Genomic DNA, 7,097 nt, shown 5'->3' with positions numbered 1-7,097 from the left:
TGGGTGGTTTTTCATTCTTTTAAAATTTCCATTTTAAGGGCGTGGTCATGAGTTTTTAGTTGAAATCGGTTACAATTTTACAATTGGGCCTACGAATGATTTAAAAACACTGAAGTTGAGCCCAGTGCTGTTAGCACGTTCGACAGTTTAAAATTGGTCCTGGATTCTTTAGACAGGGAACATCTAAGGGAGCGTCTCCAAATGTTGTTTCAATTTTTTCGTTTCAAATTGTTTCATGAAACGATTTAAAACGAAGTTCAAACGAAGTTCAAACGAAGCTCAAACGAAATGCATAATTAGTTCTAATTTAGAGATAATTATCTAATATTATCTCTGAGTTTTTTCTATTTCGTTTCATTTCGTTTAGAGAAACTTCTCACTTAAAAATTTGTGAAACGGATAGGATGAGAGTTCATGTTTAATTTCACATATGCACGCTTTTTTAGGATTATATCTTTATGACTGAACTTTATTTTCAACAGAATGTTTTGGTTGAAGATCAATCCAAATTGAAGTCTGCTTTCGTATTTTATGATGTAGACTTTTTCAGAAATATGATTTCTTACTGTTCGGGGCTATCAGCTAACAGGGATATAATTAGTGCAACAATTTTAACAGGTCTTACGTGTTACCGACTCAATTTGTAATTAATTACCAACTCAGTTGTAATTAATTACGGTATTCCCATATGAATTATATTGAAGTAATTTGCAAAGTGTTTCGGGTTGTTATGTCGGAAAGTTACCTTCGCAGCCTTATACCATAATTTTCATTCTTTATCAAAACCAGGTTTAAAAGAATTCTTAAATCGAGGGCAAAAGATATTAGAAAACTTGTCAAGCTTGAAAGCAAGAAACTTCAGAAACTGAATCCCTTTAAACATCGAAAAAATATTACGCATTTTGAGGAAGTAAGAACTATCCTTTGTTGTAGTAACAAAATGAGACTATTGCTAAAAATTCTAAAAAGTTTTGGATGACATGAAATCCAGAGAAAAAATTTATTTCGTTTCACCATTCGTTTCAAAATATTATCTTTTTTCAGTTCAATTATCTTCTTTTCTTAAGTAATTAAAGTTAATCAGACATCATTATCTGAATATATTCAAAACGAAGTCGAAACAAAGTCGAAACGAAAGCTAAACGAAACATAAACGAAGCTTTCGTTTCATTTTCGTTTAAAAATGAAACAATATTTGGAGACGCTCCCTAAGGTTTGCTGGAAAAAATTACAATTTTTCCAAATTTACTCCTTCCTAGATTTTTTGAAGTGCTTGGGAAATAGCAGGCTCCTGGATTTTACTCCGAAATTCCCTCTCCTGGAAAAAAAGAACAAGTATTTTGAAAAATTCCGCCGCTGGTTGCTCCTGTTAAATAGTAGGATATGCGTACTTATTACTTATAACAACTACCCCCCCCCCCGAAAAATGTCATATCAGGCACATAACTGTATAGGTCGGTATGTATAAAAGAAAGAATTTTGGCGGGAAACTGCTCACTCTGAATCGCTTATTGAGTGTTTCGTTGGTTACTACTTACAACTTTGTAATTTTTTAATCGAATTTTTTAAAAATCAAAAATCATGAGTGATAAAGTGCTTTGTTATAAGTTTCAAGGCGAAAACAACTACAAGATTGGGCATCCTATTATCAAGGGGCTGTCGTCGGCGATATGATAAAGGTGACTTGGAAGAGGAAGGAGGTGGAGGTGGAAGTGGTGGCATTTGGCATACCGTACAGGAGATAACAGGTATTTTGTAATATATTGTGACTAGAGTATCAGGTCTTGTTTTTGAGAGCTCTGTTAAGATTTATATATTGTGAATGAAGTTTCTTAAAATCCAGACATCAGGCTTTGTATAAAACAAATAAAGGACACTGTGTCGAAGGCTGAAGCATAATACTTGATTCGCAAAATTAAGACAAAGAAGATTTCTTCTCCGTTTTCTTGCCTAGTGTTAAGTAGAAATATTTTATGGGTTTCATCAGTTCAGAATTAAAATAAGGGTTTCATTGTGAGCTTTTAATCCTTTAATTTTCTTTTTTAACTTTCGCCGATAAATATTTGTGTTTTTATTGAAACATTCAAATTCAATATGTTCGAATTTCAATATGTTCGAATTTCAAAATGTTCGAATTTCAAAATTTTCGAATTTCAAAATGTTCGAATTTCAAAATGTTCGAATTTCAAAATGTTCAAATTTCAAGATGTTCGAATTTGTGAAAGATTCGAAAACTGTTTAGGCTTTATTTACACCGTATCAATAATTGTAGCGAAAATTAAAAAGATAAAATGAAATGAATTTTACAATAATACACCTTTCCCGTAATTCAAATTTTCATGATTTTCACGAATTTTGGCTCTTTTCGCGAAAGTAAATGTCTTTAAAAATTCAGGGTGATATAATATCATAAGTAGAAAGAACATACTTAAATATGAGAGGATGAAATATTTGAGCATTTGAAATTTGAAATACAAACTTATTGAAAACACACTTCATACTTTCCATCAACCCCTAGGAAAGTATGCACTAGGGGGAAATTTGTAAAATCGCTCGATTTTTTTAGTCAAAGCACTCTTAATTTTTTGAGAGCTTTCCAAAAATATACAACAGGGCTTTGTTTTCTCAAGCTAAAATTTTCATTAATTTTTCACCCTATGATTTTTGCCTGAGACCGTCGTATTTGTCCGAAAATCACACCAAAGTGTCCAAAAAAAAAATTGGCACCCAAGTTATTTTGATTCCCTTACCCCTTAGCTTTCCAAAAATGTATAACAAGTGCTTTGACTAAAAAAATCGAGCAACCTCAAAAAAAACGAACAAATTCCCCCTACTATAATCGGTCTGGTTATTAAAGTCAATATATCCAATTGTATTTTAGAATTCATCCAGAACGCAAAAGGGAAAACTAAAGGGAAAAAGTCTCAGTCCATGAAGACACTAGACGATCCCAAAAACGGTATGTTATAAAGCTAAAATACTGTGAATTAATTGTCTTTGCGATCCTATGTGATGAAATAATAAAATGAATAACTTGGCTAATACTTCATATATTATTCAGAAAATGAAGTTAAAGTCGCTACTTTTTGCCCATGTCGGCATATGCCGACATTGGCAAATAGGTCGAGCCTTTTTTTTTCCCCGTGGCAAATAGGTCGAACCTTAAAAAATAAGAACGGCAGTTAAAGGGTTAATCTAATACATCAGGTCCAGATGAGGAAAACTTAATTCAATTAATTAATATACAAAAATATTCCTCACACTTCAGGCGAAACGAGTCAAAGGGTTCAGAATCTTCCGAATGAAGAAATCGTCCTTCCAACATTAGGTTAAAAATATTGTTGATCAGTGTATATATCCTCCGAACCCGCATAATAAAGAATGTTCATAGAGTCTGGCCACGGAATGATTTTTAAGCTTTTGATTTATTATGTGACCCGCTTTAACATTATACGCTTTTTTTTAAAAGATCTAGTCTGAATAGACGATATCGCGTTTAGATAAATGCAATGCATTCTGGTTTCTCGGGGACTCTCAAAGGAACTATAATGTCGATTATATACTGATCTGGAATAGATTATAATTCCCTTGAGGGTCCCGAGAAACCAGAATGCATTGCATTTATCTAAACGCGATATCGTCTATTAGGTTCCTAGCCTCAGAATGCTGTAAAAATATTTTAGGATAATCTTCCCGGTTTTTATGAAAAATTTATGCTTTTAATTAAACTAATTAAACCAAACCTTTTTTTAGACGAAGAGGCAATCGTTAAACAGAGGATAGAGGAAACTGAAGTTACCACCAAAACCGGTATATATTTTCGCTTAGTTATAAGGCCGCTTTATGCGTGTCAAAAATCCGGGCTACATGACCTACAGGTAGCGGTAAGTGTAAACCGCAGGTTAAAGGTTGCAGGTTACAGGTCACAGGTTACAGGTTACAGGTCACGGGTCAGTGTTGGTCAGCTTTAATTACTGTAAAACACAAAGAAAATGTTTGAAAAACAGTTGTTAATGTCAAAAATATAATTCCAAAGGTATTTTATTGATCTAGCACTATTTTAAAGCTAAAAATCTACCCACGTGTTTACCATGTGATTTCGCGTTTTATGCCGTGTATAACACGGACCTGTAATACTTGTATTATATATTACATCTATATCACACATGTAAAAAAATTATCTTTTCAATGTTATACACATGTTACGTATGTTATATACAAAGAATTATTGTTTTCAAAACCTGTCAATCTATATCCACTTGCAGCGTCAGCATCCTATTATGCATGAAGAATATTTTATTGTTAATTGGCGTACAAAACCTCATACTTTGAGATAACATCATTATTTAGATAATTTAAGTGTCATTTGTTGTCAATATTTGGGGTTGATGATTTGTCGTTTAAGTCTTCTAAATAATATTATTAACATATTTTGATATTACATTTCCATTTTACATATAATATTTTCAGGAACTTATGTTATGAGTTGTATGTTATGAATTGTATGTTACGAGTGCGTTACAGTTTTCCGGTCTTTGTTTTGTTAACCTGTAACATGTGACCTGTAACCTGTAACCTGTGACCTGTAACCTGCAACCTGTAACCTGCGGTTTACACTTACCGTACAGGTAGCTAGTTATAAAAAGTGCAACAAACTTATAAAACAATCAAAAGTAGCCATATTTGGTTTGATTTTTAATTTTGACATGTGACATTTATTTTGATTTTGTATCCGCATACAGTTTGTTTACAATTTCGCAAGTACTGTTTTGTCCCTTTAAAATGTATGTATTTTATTTGAGATCGAATTTCGAATGACGTCATTTTTTTCTTCTTTTTTTTTCCAGTTGCTATTCAAACTGAAAACGTAAATGACTAGGCTGCTGGCATCCACTAACGGATTCGTGCTCCTTATAGAGGATGCTTAATAAGCGATATTTCCTTTGTCCAGAGATTTGCCGCCTTTAGCCGATATACGGCTAAAGACATTTTTAGCTGGCGAGTGTCTACAAATATAACATTACGTAATGTTTAAATTTCTGTGAGGCACCAAATCATAGATTGGAAAATATATTTGGATTTCGAAAAAAAAGTAGGCGGAAGGAAGTTTGTTTGTTTTTCTTCCTCCTTTCTTGTTTAATGTGGAGATTTTGTAAAAGATGACAAATTAGATTTATTTAATTTAAGTGCCCTGATGTATCTTCTGTGTGCACCAACAAAATTTTGCTTCATAAAACTACATTTTGATGCTTGATTTTGGACTTGTATGAGTGTATAACTTTTTACCACACTGGATTCGTTGATCTCTTTGGTTCCAGATAATTGTTATCATGTCAGTTCTACAGATATGTTGCAGATTATTTCAAGGTATTCTAGTTATGTATGTACAGTCCATTTTGGGGGTCATATTGAATATTTCTGACATTACTTCTTTATGATTTCTACAAAAAGGGAGTGTTGTTGTTCCTTCAACAAGGGCCTTTAAATATTAAAACAAAGAAAGAACTCTTCTTCAACTTTGTTATTTCACTTTTTAATACTGTTTGCCCTTTGTATCTTTTCAGGTACTTAACAAGAGATTGGAGTGTTTCTGGTTGTTTTCTTTCACTTTTGTGTTCATATTTGTATTTTTTGAGCTTCGACCGAAGAGCTGATGGAAGAGTTTCGATAAATTTACGGACCAGATATCTTATAAAAGCAAAAGTCAAAAATAAATCTACAGACTGTACATAATGCGCGCATCAGATTGTTTTTTATCTTTTTTCTGTTTTGTTTTTCTGGTCTGGGATTCAAATTTCGAATGTAAACATTCCATTGAAAACGTTCGAAACGATCGTTTTTGCGCGCACATCAATGTCAATCAAATTATTAACTCGCAAAGATTTCCTTTGCGAACCGGAAAGCGGTTGGTAGATCATTAAGACCTATACTACCTGAGGTTTTGTAGAGGTCTGCGATTCAGACTAGTAAATGACACGAACAAAGTTGATGAGTTGGCGACACACCGTTTCACAGCGGTGAATCGTACGCTCAAAGGTCAAGAAATCATTTGCAACAAAATACACAAAAATCCATTCGAAGTCCCTTGGGCTTATCGGCTCGGATTCCCATAAGGTGGTTTTCCACTACGCTAGATAGATAAGTGGTTCACATTCACATCAACGGTCCTTTTCATAAATTTCTAAGGGTTGTAAAAAATATACAATGAAGATTCGTGCTTAACATCAGATTTTGATCGCTTTATATCAGCATTCCAGATTTAACGTCGAAAATTGGTCATTAAACCTTTTGTTCTCCAAGAGAGGGGTAGACCTCTCTTGGCTTAATGACCAATTAAGCGAAAAAGGCAGCATAAACAAATTGGTTGCCATAAAAGTAGCAGAATGTGCAGTGGGATTCTTTTGTAAAAAATTGGTCTTATGGGAAAAGTGTTTTCTTTCCCGATAGAGTTGAAGAGCAAACTTTCATCTGTATTGATTTGATACAAAAGACGAGGAATCTTGTCACAGAAAATGTTCATTAGAAGGCTGTAATTCTAAATCCCTTGATATGCAAGTTGATGATTTTTAATAAAATTTTCTTCAGATTCAAAGGGTTGTAAACGCTTCGACATCTGTTTTGGGAGTCAGTAATGCTTTCCTATCAATTTTCTTTGTTTCAGCTAATCGATTTTCGCCAGACAGTCTCAGTGAAAAACCACCCATAAAAAGAGCAAAAGAAATAGAAACGCACCAAAATAACGAAATACACAAAAATCCACTCGAAGTCCCTTGGGCTTATCGGCTCGGATTCCCATAAAAAGAGCCCAAGAAATAGAAACGCACCAAAAAAACGAAATACACAAAAATCCATTCGAAGTCCCTTGGTCTTATCGGCTCGGATTCCCATTAAAAGAGCCCAAGAAATAAAAACGCACCAAAATAACGAAATACACAAAAATCCATACGAAGTCCCTTGGGCTTATCGGCTCACTGACTGACTCACTGACTTACCTTAAATTCACCAGTCATCGGATCAATGTTGTTCATTAAGATTATTTGAAGAGATGGAGCCTTTAATACTCTCCAATAGCGCTCCGCAACGCATACGTCATAATT

At 33.7% G+C, this 7,097-nt stretch overlaps 1 long non-coding RNA gene across 1 annotated transcript; it reads left to right on the top strand.

Annotated features, from left to right (window-relative positions):
• The first annotated feature begins 2,851 nt into the window (after positions 1–2,851).
• Positions 2,852–4,690, top strand: LOC136822924 (uncharacterized). Its single transcript, XR_010848961.1, has 4 exons — positions 2,852–2,959; positions 3,269–3,328; positions 3,754–3,878; positions 4,629–4,690. It is a non-coding gene; the product is annotated as an uncharacterized lncRNA (long non-coding RNA).
• Positions 4,691–7,097: the final 2,407 nt, after the last annotated feature.

This window comes from Clytia hemisphaerica, unplaced genomic scaffold (genome assembly GCF_902728285.1).
Source record: "Clytia hemisphaerica strain Z4C2 unplaced genomic scaffold, Clytia hemisphaerica genome assembly, whole genome shotgun sequence".
Lineage (NCBI taxonomy): Eukaryota > Metazoa > Cnidaria > Hydrozoa > Leptothecata > Clytiidae > Clytia > Clytia hemisphaerica.
Note: the sequence above shows the minus strand (reverse complement) of the source record. Positions and strands in the feature narration are given on the sequence as shown.